At 37.2% G+C, this 17,292-nt stretch overlaps 1 protein-coding gene and 1 long non-coding RNA gene across 10 annotated transcripts in view; one reads left to right on the top strand and one right to left on the bottom strand.

Annotated features, from left to right (window-relative positions):
• The window catches only part of Spag17 (sperm associated antigen 17), a 218,993-nt gene that overhangs the window by 13,623 nt on the left and 188,078 nt on the right, over positions 1-17,292 (top strand). The gene's annotated exons all lie outside the window — the stretch shown is intronic.
• The window catches only part of LOC102011240, a 31,741-nt gene continuing 21,976 nt past the window's right edge, over positions 7,528-17,292 (bottom strand). For 2 of the 3 annotated variants that reach the window (XR_261732.2, XR_261731.2), the window contains 2 exons: positions 14,603-15,236; positions 7,528-11,053 (listed from right to left, as the gene is read on the bottom strand). This is a non-coding gene — a long non-coding RNA (uncharacterized LOC102011240). The remainder of the gene's footprint in view (positions 11,054-14,602; positions 15,237-17,292) is intronic. The other variant, XR_001234872.1, reaches the window with a different exon arrangement.

Genomic DNA, 17,292 nt, shown 5'->3' with positions numbered 1-17,292 from the left:
TTGGACAAAAATCTATTATTTGAATGAGCTTGGAACTGAGGAGAATTAGTATGTCAAAATATCCACCTTGATGTTATATGTGATCATTTTTATTGTAAGTGAAAATATTAGATATAAGGAAAATCTAAGTGTTGGCAGCATGAGTTTGGCAACATTTTAGGAAAACGTTAGTTAAGAAATGGTGAATGTTGACAATGGTTCAGCTCTGGACATAGAAACTATCACTGGCTCCCAGTTCCCACAGGATAAAATCCACGGGGTTCTGCCCAACTTTCACAGCTCCACCTAATGTGGTCTTCTATGCGTATTCATCTTTATCTCCCACTTCTCCAGTCAACTGTCTAGTGATATTGCTAGATAGATGTCTGCTATACCTGCGCAATCTCTACTCCAATGATTTCCTGCTTTCCCTCCACTCCTTATTGTTAAACATTTCTCTTGCATCTTTCAGAAAGCAGCTAAAGCCACATACTGGTCCTCAGTGATTCCCTTTCACTAAACTACGTCAGTGATTTTCTTTTGCCTTCAGTTATCACCTGCTTTGAATTGTTGCCTGATAATTTCAGTGTCATCTATGTATTTGCACTGTCTTACAGTACCACAAGTGCCTAGAGAGTAGCAACATCTAACATTCCATGTTTCTTCCTTCCTGGCTAAGGAAGCTAATAGGTATAAGCATGTAATGGTCCTCAAGAAACATGAAGCAGGTTAAATCCACTGATTATACATTACTGTCTTAGCCTGCTGGTCTATTTTGTCTTTTGAGCTCCAAAAGCAGTCCCAAATCCTTGGTCATTGTAGCAAATTATAAATGACCTCCAAACTTTAGTTGTTACCTCTATGAAACAGGATTGGTAGTCACAGTCACTCTTGAAAATATTAAAGCATTGTTCAGAGGACTTAAAGACATCCAGCACATTTCTGACACTGTGTACATCCAAATCTAAACTCTAGATTCTTCTTGCAGTCCTGGTTTTCATCAGATCTTTACTTTTTCACCAAATAGTGTTACCATTTACCAAGAGAATTGTTAGTACCCTAAACCTGGCATGCATTGTCTCTTCTTTATGATCCATACCTCATAAGCATTTCTTCAGGAAATCGCTTCAGCTCTACCTCTGAACTATGTCTGACATCTACCCTCTTGGAACTACTCCCACTCCTACAGCCTAAGCCAAGCTACGATGGTGTCTTGCCTCACCTACAAAATAAGAGATTGAGAACCGAGTCTCTTACTCCCATTCTTGCTACCCTGGAGTTTGTCTCCATGCAGCAACCACAGTGGTTTTTCTGATACATAATTCCGAATGAAATTCAAGTGTGCTGCCATGGCCTAAGAGGCTCTGTGTTCTGATTCTCCTTACCGCACCGACCTGGCTGCTGATCCTGCATTCCATCAGAAAGTATGTTGCTAGCTTACTTTGCTCTTGCTGTGCTCGAAAAACCCCTTCCTCAACTGGGCTGTGAGTCACTTCCACCTTTCCTCTTAGATTCTGTTCAAGTGTCAGTTTCCCTGACCACCATGTTTGAACTACAGTATACATTCTAGGTTTGTCCCTTGGGCTGAGGATATCCCTTAGGGGCACAGCACCCGCCTGGCAAGCACAAGGTCCTGAGTTCAGTGCCTGGTACCAAAAACAAAACTAGCCAAACGATGTCTATGTCCCTGAAAAGTGGTTCCTCACCTTCTCTCTTCCGGTTATCTCATTCTGTCTCCTTCCATGTGAATGCAAGATGCGTGAGGGCAGTTATGGCTTATTCACTGAAACACTGCCGCAACCGCAAAGTGTCTGGCTGATAGAGGAACTCAAATAATACCTGCAGAGTAAAGAACTGGTAATTGCTCAATAAGGAGGAGCTATTTATAACAGTATTGTTACTCATAAGAATGATATGAAAATCAAACTGTTTGAAAGTGTGTGGAACACTATTTGGCCTAATATAAATGTCTATATTTATTTTTATTACTCACATGTATATTGCACATACACTGCTGCAGCAAAACATGCTCCCTCCCCAGCCATACTTCAGCATCTTAGTTGCCCAGGTAATAGTTCCCATTTCAGTTCCAGTTGCTTCTGTCTCTTAGAAAGGGCTGGTCACTGTGATGCACATTACATAAACTAAGCCATTGACTAGCTATTCTGCCTCTGGACTTCCTGCTTTCTTATCCCATATAAGCCCTAAACCTCCAGAGGTCAGGGCCTGATATTCTGGGAATGATCCCGGTCAGTGCCCTTCAATGTAAATAAATCTGCCTCCAAATCCTGGGTGTTGCTTTGGTATTTCAGCTTGCTGTTGCACTTCAACATAATTTAAAACTGAATTAGTCTCCCCGAAAAACCACTTCATCCTTTGTGCTGTGTCCTGAATACTTGTATTGTCTTCCTCAGTGCAGTTATCCCTGAACCTCCCCTTTTAGTATCAATTGGTCAGCTCCCCATTGCTGCTGCTTCGCTATTTTTGTGCCTCTCTTTCTACCTCTCGTACTTTCTAACTAACAATATTACAGGAGCCTTCTGACCTCTCTGCCAGCCTGCCTTCATCCAGTAGACTACTTAAAATATTTTAATAACTGTCACATATTTTAAGTAGCACATTAATTATTAAAATTAAAATCACCATTTATCCTCTAAACTATGTGGGTCTTATGAAATGACTTGTCAGATGATATAATTTTTAGTACATACAATTCATCAAAATTTCTATGGATTTCCAAATCATTTGTTGATTTTCAGCAGTATTGGTGCAGTCTTTTGGTTGGCATTTCTTTCACTCCCTAGTTGGTACTCTGATCTGAGCACGAGCTGAGCTGATGAACAACTCTAGGTTCCTCCCATAACTTTTATTTTAAGTTGATAGTCACTACCTAACATGAGGTCCTTGTACATTTATTTTTTCTAATACTACCAATATTGCTCGTCATACTGAAACTTTTTTCAGCTTTTTCTAACCTTTAAGTAATTGTGTTCAAAAATGTTCTAGTCCTTATAATTCTTGAGATTCTTGGTATATATAATTTATTATCTTTATAATAAATTAAGTCAAAAAACTATTTTTATAATGTCATGTTTAATTAACTCAGTTTTATGTCATAATTTGATACTACAAAAATTATAATTACATTTATGTGTTTGATCACCTTGCATTCACTTTGTTATAAAGCATCATGATATGGTGGGGTTGGGGATGGAATACATTGAAAAAGTTGAATACATTTTCTCATCTTGTCATTGAATAATACACCTATTTCTGTACAATTTGTTAGACAAATAGTATTTCTCTTATAATTTATACCTTATTTTAAAATGTACCTTTGAAGTATATATATGTATTTTTGCTTTATTTATTTATTTACTTCTTGTGCTGGGGATTGAAACCATATCTTCACACTGTTATATCCTCAACTATTTTTTTTTTAATTTCACTTTTGAGGCAGGATCTTACTAAGTCACTAAGTTTCTCAGCCTGGATTTTTACTTTTGATCTTCCCATCTCAGTCTCTCAGAGTTCTGGGATTACAGGTATGCACCACCTCACCTGACCTTTTTATTGTATTTTATTACTGTGTATTAATTTATGTAGTGGTGAAGTTTGTTTGGGGAAGTTGGTACATGGATTTAACATCTTAATCAATTTAAATCTCACTACCTTCCCCCCTTTCCTCCTCCTTTGTTTTTATATGTTTTTTGCTTCTCTTTCATACTTTACTTTATTAATCTTATAAGGCAACACATTTATATTTATTTCATATAAAGCCTAAGAAAGTACTGACATTTCTATGTGGATATTTTATTAAAGCCAAATCCATAAAACCTTATTTCATTTTCTAAATGCTTACCAACTCCCACTTCCCAGGTTACATAAAAAGAATACACAAGGGTCTCCATGACTTTCACTCAGCATTTGCAGTTACAACTTTACAGAAGGCCCGTTGGGACCCTAATAGTTTTCTAATGTTCAATGTCCACTTCTACTTAAATGCTTAATTACTTTGGTATTTATTTTATATATAGTAGTAAACAGAAAGTTTATCAATAAAATATTTATATTTATTTTATTTATACTTTTATTGTGCCAACTAAATATATTGAATATATGAGTTACTACAGAAACAAAGCATCTGGAACCTTTCTCAGAAATTGTAAGCTAAAACTCTGGACTTTCTCTTTCCACCACAGTGGTATTGTTTTCATGTAACATCTCACCAGAATCATTTTTCATGGTAGCCAATGATAGTGGTTGAGATATATATTGGTTGCTGTTCTGTAGAATGCCATCGTATCAATGAAAACATTTTGCTATCTTCAGCATCTTGGATTTTGCATATTGTTTTAATAAAATACTTTTGTGTCAAATATTTGAAGCTTTATCAATATTGATTAAAATTTCACTGTTTGGACTCATGTTTTCCAAAATATGTCTCACTTCAGCCAATAAATACTTTCCCAGTCAAGACTGTGTGAATGTACACTGCAGTGGTGTACTTGTACAGGTATTACTTCTTGAAGTTCAACTGAAGGTGTCATTCTCATAATGTTGAATGTGTTTAATTTCATAATAGATTTTATTAAAAGTTCTGATGACATGTTTAAAAATGTTTTTCACTCACTTTTTGATACACTTTACTAAAGTTATTCTAAATAATTTATGTATAAAACTTATTCATAATATTTTAAATTTTCCCCTGTTAATGATTGCAAAATTTTTCACTGGAAACAAAAGTTTTAATAAAATATGGTAGACACTCTTTTTTAATGTTTTTCCTGTTCAACTTTTAACAACACAAACTTCGAGGTCTTTTTCCATTCAAAAGTTACCTGTTATCAATAATCATAGTAACATCCATCAGTGATCATCAGTATATGTGCCCACTGTCTACATATTTCATATTGCACTAGTGTGATAGAATGCATGTGTGCCCATGACTCTATGTACCACCTTCTGTCTGTGTGTCCCTCTATATGGCCCCCTTAGTTGTCCTTCTAGAATATCCACATGGCCATGTCATTCCTGCCATACTTTCCAGTTTTACTATTCTTTACTTGACCCTTCTCAATATGTTTAGCTTTCTTCCAGTCTCACATTATCCCTCCTCTACCCAGACTCTCTGTTTCACTGGACAGGTAGGTAACTCAAACTGCTAAGACAGTGTTGTGCTTTGAGACCTTTGTGTTACTTTATTTGGCATAGGCTTCCTTCTCTGACAGCATTTGTTGATATTTTTATCATTCTTAAAGTCACAAGTCAAATATGCTTACTACATGAAACTATCCCTGACTTTCCATTTCCCATGATCAACTTTTCATGTCTCCATGCTACTTATATATACAACAGTGATGGTGATTGCCGTGTTTATTAGAGTTTTAATGCAATTATCCTCTCACTTGTTTTGAAGTTCTCATGGGCAAGCATTGAAAAGTACGATCTTTGGGTGCCCTCTCTGGGACATAGAGCCTAGAATACATGTAGTCAGTCATAATTGGAAGAATGACAAAACAAATGCTGTAGACTTTCAAATTATTTGTACCAAAACTATTCCCTTTAAATCGTTTTTTCTACCTTCCACAATTTTTATTGAAGTAAACCAGTAATAATACTAAATATCTGGTATAATCAATTTTGACATCTGTATACACATCTATAATCTATCATCCAGATGAAGATATGGAACATTTTATACAGAACGTATGTAAAATACAAAACCTAAAATAGGTTTCCTTATATTTTTCCAGTTAATATTTACCTTCCTGAGAGTTAACATTATTCTTACTTCTGGCACCATCAATTACTATCCCTGTTATTGACTTTTTATACATGAACTAATACATAATTTAATGTTTTTATTTAGCACAATGTCTGGGAAATTCAGTGTTGTTACGTGAATAAGTATGTGTTCTCTTTATGGCACTGTACTATTCCACTGTGTAAATGTACCATGATTTTTTAAGTCCATACTCCTGAAGATTGATATTTAGGTTATGCTGCCTTTGAGATATTACAAATAGTACTGCTTTAAAATTCTTGAACAAATTTTTCTTTGGACATACACACTCATTTCTCTTGGGCGTATACTCAGAACTAAAAATGCTGGGCCACAGTCTGTTTAGCTTTAGTAGCTACTACTTCAGGATTTTCCAATAGAGTTCCACCAATTTATTTTGATTAGTAATGTATGAGAATATGAGCCACTTGTCAGTCTTTTAAATTCCATTATTTTTATTGCAATTTTCCCCCTGTCTATCTTAGATTTGTTTTAGTTAACCTCCAACTAAACCTTTTTCCCCATGGCAAATTTAATTGCCATTCTGTGAATTGTTCCAGCTGTTCAGTCCCTTTTAGGCTTGTGCCTAAAACTGAACACAGCTTTCCAAGTAGAAAGACACTCTGGCTTTCATATGTTTTCTACTTTGTTCTCACTTTTTTCAAGATATGATCAGCAAAGACCTTTCAATACAACTGCAGCATATTGAGCTGATAGTTACTGGGAAGCTGAATTGGTATTCAGAGCCCCTACACTTGGAAGGACAGTTGGATTACGTTTCACTCAGTATATTCACTTACCATTTGCATATTGAATCCCATCTGAAATAGCTGCTCTCCCAAATACCTGCTTTGTGAAGTCTCCCTGCCTTTCTTACCCACCTCCTGGGCACAATGTCCTCATTACATCTGCTAACAGACAGGGAAGGACAAGGTGATAGAGAAGAAAAGCTGCTGGTCTGTGAGGCAGGGCACACCTTTTGCTATCTGTATCCCCCTAATCAAATCTCCACGTCATAGATACTTCTCTATTTGCAAAACAAAATAATTGACAAAATGACAACAAAACAAAATCACCCAGTGCTGAACTCTATAAATTTAGATTTTACTGTGTAGGTTATTTTCATATCTTGTAAAAAAGCAATTAATAGGTCCCATTAAGGATGCATCCCGAAGTCCCCATTGCTAACACTTCTCCACGCCAAGAAATGCCATCTCGCCCTATCTTTGTCTTTGTGCCAGCTCTTTCACCACAACAAACATTTCCTATACTTGCCGTGTAACTTGACGCTTTTGAAGGGTATGGAAACTTGTGAAATGCTTTCTAAATGTTTAAATAAATTCTGTCCTGCCTTTCTTTGTCTTTAACCCTTGCAGTCATTTTTTCTTTGTTTGTTTTATTCATTTTCTGTTGAACATGATTATACTGTGCAGCCTTGTGTGGCAAAGACAGCATAATGATTTCTCAAGCAGCATATATTGAATAGAAATGAAAAGGAAATCTTCTACGTTCTTGGCTAAGCTAGTTAATGGTTAGGAATGGTGAGTTCAATCACCTTTAGCTTCACATGAAATGTTTAGTTTTGTTTTTTGTTGCTGTTGTTGTTGTTTTTTTCTGGTACTGGGAATCAAACTCACGACCTTGCGCTTGCCAGGCAGGGGTTGTGCCACTGAACTTAATCCCCAGCCCCCACATCAAATATTTAGGATGCTGAGAAAGAGAAAAGTCAGTTTCCTTATTTACACTTGTTATTGTCATTGTAAAAACAGCATAAAATCAGCGTATTGTTTAACTTGCCACACAGAGCTTATGAATTTGAGACACCCCTACAAAAATGTTTGTGGAAAAATGGTCTACTACAGCCATATTTTCAGCCCATTCTATGGAAAAAAAACTGTGGCTATCTGATATTCCACTTTGATATTCTATTCTACTTTTCTCAGGTGGGTATATTCTTGAAATTTGAAGGAACAATGACCTGTGTTGCAGAGGGTACTTTTGCTTAGTCCTTCTTGTGTTCGATAGTTAAAAACAATCACAGTTAGAAGCCAAATGTTTTGGTCATGTGTAGCAGGATTTTGTTGATTTGAAATCAAAACAGAAATTAGCCTCTTATTTTGCTTTTCTCTGTACCATCATCAAAGCAGCTGAGAACATCAGCTCACCCTTCAAATCATATGCATTTAGAGACATTTTCACCTATTCAAGGCTGGTTCCACTGAAGGCACTGTGATCGCATACCCAAGCAAATGGGAGAGGATTTGAGAAATGGAAATGATAGGGATAAATTGAAATTTTCAGAAAATACCAGTCATTAGAACGAACATAAGTAGTTTTTTACTGTTTGTGGTGGACATTTCATCCATGTGTTTAGAATATGGAGAGAAATGAAGAGCTTAGTGTTGGACGTGCTGAATTTGAGCTTATGGTAAAATATCACACTATAAATGTTCAACAAGAACCAAAAAATGTGGCCTTGAGGTTACAGGCTCAGATGGGAAACAGACACTTGGAAATTGTCAGAGCAGAGGTAGTAGGGGACACGATGAGAGCTGATAAACTAGCAAATCCCTGAAGATGTCCTCAAGAGATACAGTTGTCTTGCCCTATTCTCTATAGGTGGTAGATTCCAACTTCCGTCTTGAGTCATTCTCCCTGACAACATCCCATCCTCATTCTGTCCTTTACCACTTCAGCTGTCCTCTGCTGACTGTGAGGGTCTTGTATTCTTCTGTCCCATAAACAAAGAACTTTCAGTTCTTCCATGAAATTCTGTTCTCTTCTCTTGGTATGCACTCATTATTGGCTATATGACGTAATAAAGGATCCAATTTCAACAGGGTGTTTAGTAGGGTTGCTGGCGATGAGGAAAAGAGGTGGGAGCAAGACTGTGCATTCTCAGTGTGTGGGAGCCATAGGTGTAGGCCACATATCAGGTGGAGACTGACTATAAAGAAAAGATTATAAGAGAAATAGTAGGAAAATTCGGATTAGGTGAAGATTGCTAGATTGCCATGCATGTGCAAAATAGAATAGTTAGGAAAGGGGATAAGATTGAAATCTGAAGAAACAAAATCAAAAGAAGGATTTTTGCTTGAGTGCACAAAAAGAAGGGATCAGAGTCTTCCTCAGTGAGTGAGTGCTTCACCTGGCAAGCGTGCATTGGGATGAAATTATAAAAACAGGGAAAGCATGCAGACCTTGTAAGCATGAAAACCTTGCTCTTCTGAAGAGGTGGAAATGTAGAGAGAAAGTGGAGAAGGAGAATAGTCAAAGAACTGCTTTCACTAATTCCCCACAAGTGGCAATAGCCCCGAGGCTCGAACCTGCAAGGGGAGAGAGGTCTGGAGTACTGCTTACTGCTCTGCATTAGAATTGCTCACAGGTCTCTTCTCCTTACTAGCCGGTGGTCTTTTGAAGAAAAGGGATAGGGTACAATACCAAGCATGTTCGTGTCTCACAAAAACTTATTTCTTTTTTTTTTAAATAAGCACTGTCAAATGGTAAAGAATACTTTATCCTCAACACTGCTCTCTGTTATACTTCTTTTTCTTCCTTCCTAGGAACTAACACTAACATAAATTCAATGCATGTCCTCTTAGCTTATGCATCTACTTATCTACATCCATGGACTAAATATAATATTATTTACTATCTGATTTCAAAGATAATTAATATTCGCTAGAAGGGCCTCTCTGCTACCTGAGGCACCCTAGTAATGAAGAATCTAAAGGTGAGTAAGGTAAAAGCACAAATGCTTTCACTTTATACTAACCAATTCTGCACTTTGTCTTTTTCTGCTCAACAGTATGTTTTAAGGTGTATCCAAGTTGAGACATCCATATTTATTTTATTTTATTTCATTGTTTTTACACTGTTCATCTTTGCATCGTCCATTTCTAGGACAGCATATGCAATGTAGGTGCCCGTATAGTAAACTTTAAAAATTAGTGGATGAATTTGGGTGAATAATATGACAACAGAAATTGATACTTTGAACATTGCTTTATAGTTTAAATACTTTATAGTTGTGAAATAACTTTTATGTGTAACTTCTTTGGCCTTTGCTTGTCCATTTCCCTCCAAAGGCCAGTGCGAGGTAAAGGTTGTGATTACATCTTTTTGGTGTGTGGCTATGTCTTGTGCCTACTCATTCCATCCCTAGTGCCCATTCCAGTGCTTAAAATCCTCAGTAAATATTGAATGAGTGAATGACTTTCTGCTTAAATATTATTTCTCTAAGGTCTAGGTTGTGAGCACTTAACTGTTTTTCCAAGACCATGTGGTTGGAATCAGGACTAACAATCAGGTTTTCTGATACTAAATCCAGTGCTCTTTTCATTACACATTGAAAGAGCTATTGTAAGGACTCTATTAGGGAATCAGTAGAAGAAGAATAATTACCATGAATTACTACCCTGATGTATCCAATAAATAGATCCCATGTACTTCTGTAATTGGACAAAATTAAGAACAATAACCAGATCTTGAGCTCTTGACATTTATCATAATCATTGACTGAGTATTTTGTCACATGGTCTTAAAATAAGGCTTGCATATTAGATGTGTGAGTTATGTGAGTCTGTAGGGTTGCATGAGTGAAGAAATAAGCAGAAAGCAGTTTCACTGAAAAGAATTGCTCTTGCTAAGGTCACTGAAGATCTTCTAATTACCTCTGACTACATGCACTCCTCCTCTAGCTTCAACAATGCCCTCCCCTCTCCTCCAATTCCCCTTATGTGCCCCCTAAGATACCTTCCTCCAAAGTGATCACTTAGTGATGTTTCAAAGAAAGTCAAAAGGATTTCAGGAAGAAAGACCTCATCAACTGCTTCAGGTATCTACTCCACCACACCACCTATCAATCCTGACTGCTCTTGGTCAATACATTTTACCTGTCTATTTTGGGAGTACCCATTTTTCTCACTAGGAGAGAGGTCCACCTCTTGCCTTTAAACATCTCCTGTGTTTAGAGCAGCTGAAGAATTTAGGATTACTACATAGCACAACTCTGAAAAGCAGGGATCCTAACTCCCTTGATTGAAACCTGGCAGGTCAGTGGGTGAGACGCAGCAACATTTCCATGTGTGAGCATCATTCGCTCACCTCCAGAATCCTATCTCACCCCTGTTTTGTGCATCTTCTACAACTTGTTACATCAGATACCTCTCATCAAACTGGTTTAGTAACTGCTTCTGAGCTGAACTGCTATTCTTTCTTGCTGCATTGAGACAGGAAAAGATTCCTTGACATTCTTCCTGCTTGAGGTACATTCTTATAATTTTTTTTCTTTTTTGAAGAGAAAAAACAAGAAAAACAATTACACAAAATTTCAAAATGAGAAAGTAGGAGAGTAACAATTGTTAGTACATTGCTTATTGTTATCTTCAAAGTAGTTGCACAGATTATAAGATATAGGTATGAATAATTGATCAAATAATATAAAAACAAAGCTTTCTTTTCAACAAACTAATAGAAATTAGTAGTATAGTTCTTTTAACTGATACACACACACACACACACACACACACACACACACATATATATATTTACTTTTCCTTCCTTCTTTACTCCTTTCCTTCATCCAGTTTCTCTTTCCTTTTGAACAGTTTCTTCCCATTTCCCAGTATTTATTGTACATTTTGGGTCTTGTTTACTCTTTTAGCTTCTTACATTAGGGAAATAATACAATGTTTACACATGTGACATTGATTTATTTTATTTATGAGTATAGTCTCAAGTTGTTCAACATCATTGGTCATTTGAGAGATGCAAATTAAAACAACACTGAGATTCCATCTCACCCAAGAAAGAATGGCTATCATAAAAAAATCAACTGATAACTAATGCTGGCAGGGCTGTGGAGAAATAGAAACTCTTCTCCACTGTTGGCTTCAGTGTATAGTGGTGCAACTATTGTGAAAATCAGTGTGGAGACACCTTGAAAAACTAGGATTAGAAAAAGACTAGGATTAGAGGTCCCATTTGAACCAACTATTCTCTTTCTGGTTATCTTCCCAGAATAATTACAAACATCAAACCACAGCAATATATGTGAACCCATGTTCAGAACAGCCTAATTTGTAATAGCTAAATCTTGGAAACAATCCAAATGTCCATCAACCAAGAAATGGGTAGGAAAGATGTGGCTATTTTATATAATGGAGTATTACTTACTCGTAAAGAAGGATAAATTTGAGACTTTTCTAGGTAAGTGGATACAACTCAAGACCACACTCATGAGTGAAATAAATCAAACCCATGTGCATAAACATCATATCATATCACTAGTTTGAGAAAATGAACAAGTAGTTAAGATCCAAAATGTACAATAGGTATTGTGAATTGGGAGGAAACTGCTCAAAAGAAAAGACAAATTGTGATGGGGCATAGGGGAAAGGAGAAAAGAGAGAAAGGTATACACAAGATAGTTAAGATAGTTATTTGTCTTCTTCATTAAAAAGAAAGTTTTGCTCTAATATTATTTGGGCAAGATTTCGTGTTTATATCTTCTACTCTGCATAACTATTAGGAAGACAACAATATGCAATATATCAACTGTTGCAACTGTCCTACTAACCTGTTTCATTGTTATGTTTATCTTTTCTTCTCTCTAAAAAAAGCACTTACTCAACATTGAAGGGACTTGAGAAAAGTAAAAGAAAAACTCATGTCTAAGAAGAAAGTTGATGAAAAGTTGTAGCTTTTAATATATGATGATGAAAAGAGATCTTTCTTTGGGGTGAGTCCCTGATTCCAATTTTACATTTGTGAAGCAATTAGCAGGACTCCTCTTAGGTTTTCCTGGTCTCCTCTGTTAGAAGAATGTCTCTGATATGTAATATTTGTTTGAAAACCCAAAGAAGCTTGTTTCCTTTTGAGGTTTGCCTTACTTTTTATGTTTTGAAGTTCATTTTGGACCTCAGATTTTGCTCCGAGCAATAAAGCTGGTTGAATCATACCAACATAATGGAGCTGTAATTTTAGCCAACTGCTGGGGGTGGGGAGATAGTTAAGGTGTGTAGTGGTTTCTGTGGTTTCTCTGTGGAGTAGAATTCCCCGCAAAGCTTTTCCATGTGGTGTTTTAATAGCTGTCTTAAAGTTTTCTGATGCATGGAGCAAAACCGAATTAGGCTCATGTGCTAGATTTGTGGGATGGGCCAAGGGCTCTGAAAAATGGAAGAAAACAACCAAATAGTCTAAGCCAGAAGCTAAACTGTCCAGAAGAGATCCTAGGGACATATTCAAATTCAAAGTTATAGAAACAATCACCCCTTTTTTGCAGAACTTTCTATCGGGAATTACAGTATTTCTCCTGCAAGTATTAATATTTTGCTATTGCATGATGTTACACTATTTACAGAATAATTGTAGGTATATTTGTCCATTAAGGCTCATAATAATCTTTTCAAGGCTGTAATAACTAGATCTATTTTTAAATGAGGAAACAAAGTCACAAAGATAAGCATAAAGCCACTCGACTAAGATATAGTAGAAGAAATTTGACACCACTCCTGAAATATGCATCATTACACTAGAATTTCAAAAACTGTAATTAGTGATAATGTTTAGTATTTATGAAGGTAAGAAAAGCCAGCCAGCTAGTATATGCATGCATGGTAAAGCTGCTTTGAGACTACTTGCTTCTCATCACTGAATATCAGACATGTACAGTGTTATCTAGACATCAAAGGAATGAACCCTTTTCTCTCATTCAGAGCTTAGTAATTCAGAAGAATGGTTCTTTCCCACATGTTGAGAGTGGCTAATAAAATGCCACATGCTCAGTCACCCTTCCTGTACTAAAAATGTGTAAAAATTCTCCTTAGTGTGTGTCTTGACAACCTAGTTTAAGAAATATTTATTGAATGCTACTATATGCCAGACACATAGGCAAAGTAGGAAGTTGTCTAGGTGGTATAAATCTAGGAGATCCTTGTCCACTGACCCAGACCACTGCCTAAAACATCACCCTCAGAAGGGCGCTCCTTTGAATTAGACCAGAAGTCACTTGGATTCCTTTTTGAAAATGCAGATATCCTGGAGAAAAGAAATACTTTAAAATACTAAAGTCTTGGCGTAGATTTGCTTATTGGATTAATAAATCAGCTATTAGAACCCTGAGTGAATAAGTGCTATAATGGGTAAATTTTATTCTGTGCAGAAAAGGGTAGGTAGATCTGCAAAGGGCTGTAAGGGGCTGTGGAGCAGGTGGACCAAGGCTCTCTATCAAATGTAACTCTCCAAACTTAGCTCTCTGTCAAACTCTATCAAACATAAACTCTACCAAACATGAACTTCAATTCCTTGTCTTTTGTTCTTATTTTAAGAACTAGACCTGTGTGACATCTATGTTTTAAGTCTGGATCCAGATGAATATTTGCAGTTCACTAGAAAACAACGGATCCTTTTTGTACTTTTAAAGCAAATCCCCATCTCTAACAAAAAGTAGCCTGGGGCGACTCTTTTCCTAGTCCTTAAGTGCAGTGCTCATCTTCCTCCTGGTCAGCCAGCACACACATCCTCGGCTCAGTGCCTTCCATTTGCCTCTCAGTGATGTTTTGTTTTGCTTTGCTCTGTTTTGTTTTGTTTTATTTTTATGCTGCATGATGGCTTAATGTCTTGACAGATTTGCATATGACACAAGATGACCAAACACTACCTTGCACCACACACACACATTCTCCTCCATAGCTCAAAAAAATTGCACACTTTTAGAAACTTAGATATTATATGTTCATAATTTTGGTTCTCACTTCCAAGAACCTAAAATATTTTAAGAACACATCACTTAATACATTTATATTTATCAAATAGAAAATTATTTCTGAAACTTACCATCATTTAAATTAATGCTGTATATGTTTTTTAATAGATGAAACTGTTGATATTATTTGACTTTGTTCTTAGTTCACTCATAAGGTCTCCACACCTGAAGCAGGATACATGATGTAACCATGTGTGTGCTCGTGACTGATAAGAGAAGAAGCCCTCCAAAATAATATCAGTGACTCCAACTCTGGTTATTGTGCTGTGCTTAGAAGGTCTTTCTCTGTTTTCTTTCCATAAAAGTCTCAAGAGATAGGTGTTGTCATTATCTTCATTTATGCCCAGGGCACAGAGGTCTCACAGCTGGTCCACTGAGATTCTAACCTAGGCATTTGCCTTGTAAGACCAGGATCTTAACCATTATGCCAAAATGACCTGTGATCCTCCAAGGAGCCACTACAGTGTGAGAAACCTTGTTGCCTATGAGCAGGAGCTGCCTGGGGATTTTCCACAGCAAGCCAAGCATGCAGATGCCTGAGTGGGAGTGTAAAGGAATAGTCATGAGGAAAGGAGTCTTGCAGTGCGCTGCCCCTGCTCCTCTTGGAGTGGTCCTTTCATGCTTATCTTGTCATCTTCTTTTCATAGAGCCCATTTTGAAGGATAACACTGAAGCAGCATCAGCTGAAGCATCATGAACAACACCCTGAAACAACATGAGCAGACACTTAACCAACAGTTCACACAGCACACCTGAATAGCATGACTCAGGGATGGAAGGATAGAGAGAAACTCCCTTCTCCTCTTCAATATTTTTTTAGAGACAGCCCTGGCCTTCCCAATAAAATCACCTGTAACTTGGTTTTAAAAACACAGCTCTTCCTAGAGTGCTACAGGGAAATGTTTGATAATCAGCTTTCCAGGTGCAAAGCTCAGATGTATGGCATCGGCCATTGCCTGAGTTTGAGTACTGTCACCATGAGAGCGGAAGGCGGCCTGGCACTGAGGCCTAAGTTCACACTCGAGCCTCTCCATGCTTGGCTTGCATGGAAGATCCCCAGGCAGCTCCTGCTCAAAGGTAACAAGGTTTCCTCACAGTATAGTGGCTCCTTGGAGGATGCCGATCATTCCGTCATAGTGGTTTCCTCTCCCTCTGTTCCAGCTGCCATGAAGTGCGCAGCTTTCCTCCATCTCACCCTGTTACCATGTTCTGCCACACAACAGGCCTAGGAGCAATGAAGCCAAGTGACCGTGAACAGAAAGTCTTCAAAACCATAAGCCAAAATAGACTTTTCCTCCTATAAGCTGTCTTTCTCAGATATTTGGCCACAGTGATGCATAGCTGACTAATATAATGGGAAATAGGAGATAGATTTGGAAGAGGGGAAGAGAAAAGAAGAGCAGTTCTGTAGTCAGTGCTAAAGCTTTTTCTTTCCTAATGGAAGGAGATGCCTCTTTCCCCTGGCATCTGCTTGCTTGTCTGAGTCACTCCAAGGAAACTTGTGTTAGGAGAGGAATGCCCACAGGACCCAGTTCCTCAAACTGACCCCTCGTTTGAGCCCTATTAGGTCAGACATGATGTGCTCTCCTCCCAAAAAACTTCAGAGCCATGGACTGTATAGACTGCATAGTTTCACGGCGTGCTGCCTTCTAGTGCTTTGTGATCCTGAAGGTCAGACTCTTCTCTGTGTCCCAGTGTACTGTTGCCTTAAATATCAATCAACAGATATTTATGTGGAGAGTTTCACTCCACAGTATTCTGTTTGTATCAGCACTGCAAGGCACAAAAGCATTTAAAATATAACTTGTAACTGCAGGAGTTTAAATTCTAGTTAAGAAAATATGACAGCCATATGGATCAATTCCTATTGAAGGACTGTTATAATGGCAAGATGATAATATGTCAAGTTAACCTTTATGATGAACTGTGAGGAATATACAATTAAAGAAGAGTCTATAATATATACGTATTCAGTACAAGGAGTTAGGTAAGTGCACGTCTGATCATTTATAGTGCCCTTGTTCATCATATGACAATCAATGTCTATTATTTAACCTATATTTTTACTTAATTTACAGCTAGAATCCCTGTCAAAAAATACAATTATAGCAGCCAGTTCTATGTAATGAAAATATTTTTTTCTTCTTCTGGCCCGAAGCCCATACTAACAGTCCTTAGCTGATGGAGATCCAAGACTCTTTTAGAAGAAAAAGCCCACTATGAGAAAGATAGTCACAAATCCCTGTCCACTTGGTCAAAAACTCACTTAACAAAAGGTTATCCTTTTCAGCAGAATATTGACATAAAGTGCTTGTTTGCATATCTGTACAATAATAATTCAATAAATAGTTCTTAATAGCTATTAGTAAATAAAATAGCTCTTAATAAAAGCTGATTTTTTAATGCTGCATTTACTTAACTTGAGGCTTTTAAATATCACTTAATGAAAGTGTTTGTCGTTCTGATCAGTTCTGGGCAGAGGACTGTGTGAATCTCTTCTCAGGTCCTGCCATGCTAGCAAAGGCAGCAGAATAGATGACTCATGTCCCACTAGTGCCTTTCCTTGTGTCTGTCCATTGCATTTACAACAGAAGGAGGCATTCACAGTCCCACTGTACAAAAGCTACTTTTCATTTGTTCCTGACAAGGTTTTAGTAATTATATTAGAACATGGAATGCCTAGGTAACATTTGGAGAATTTGCAATATATGAAAGAAAAATAGTTCTAAGTCTACACTAGGTCTCTAGTACAGGAGACTAA

This window comes from Chinchilla lanigera, unplaced genomic scaffold (genome assembly GCF_000276665.1).
Source record: "Chinchilla lanigera isolate Chin_1 unplaced genomic scaffold, ChiLan1.0 scaffold00034, whole genome shotgun sequence".
In the NCBI taxonomy this organism is placed as follows: Eukaryota; Metazoa; Chordata; class Mammalia; order Rodentia; family Chinchillidae; genus Chinchilla; species Chinchilla lanigera.
The sequence above is the reverse complement of the archived record's forward strand: the minus strand, read 5'-3'. Positions and strand labels throughout refer to the sequence as shown.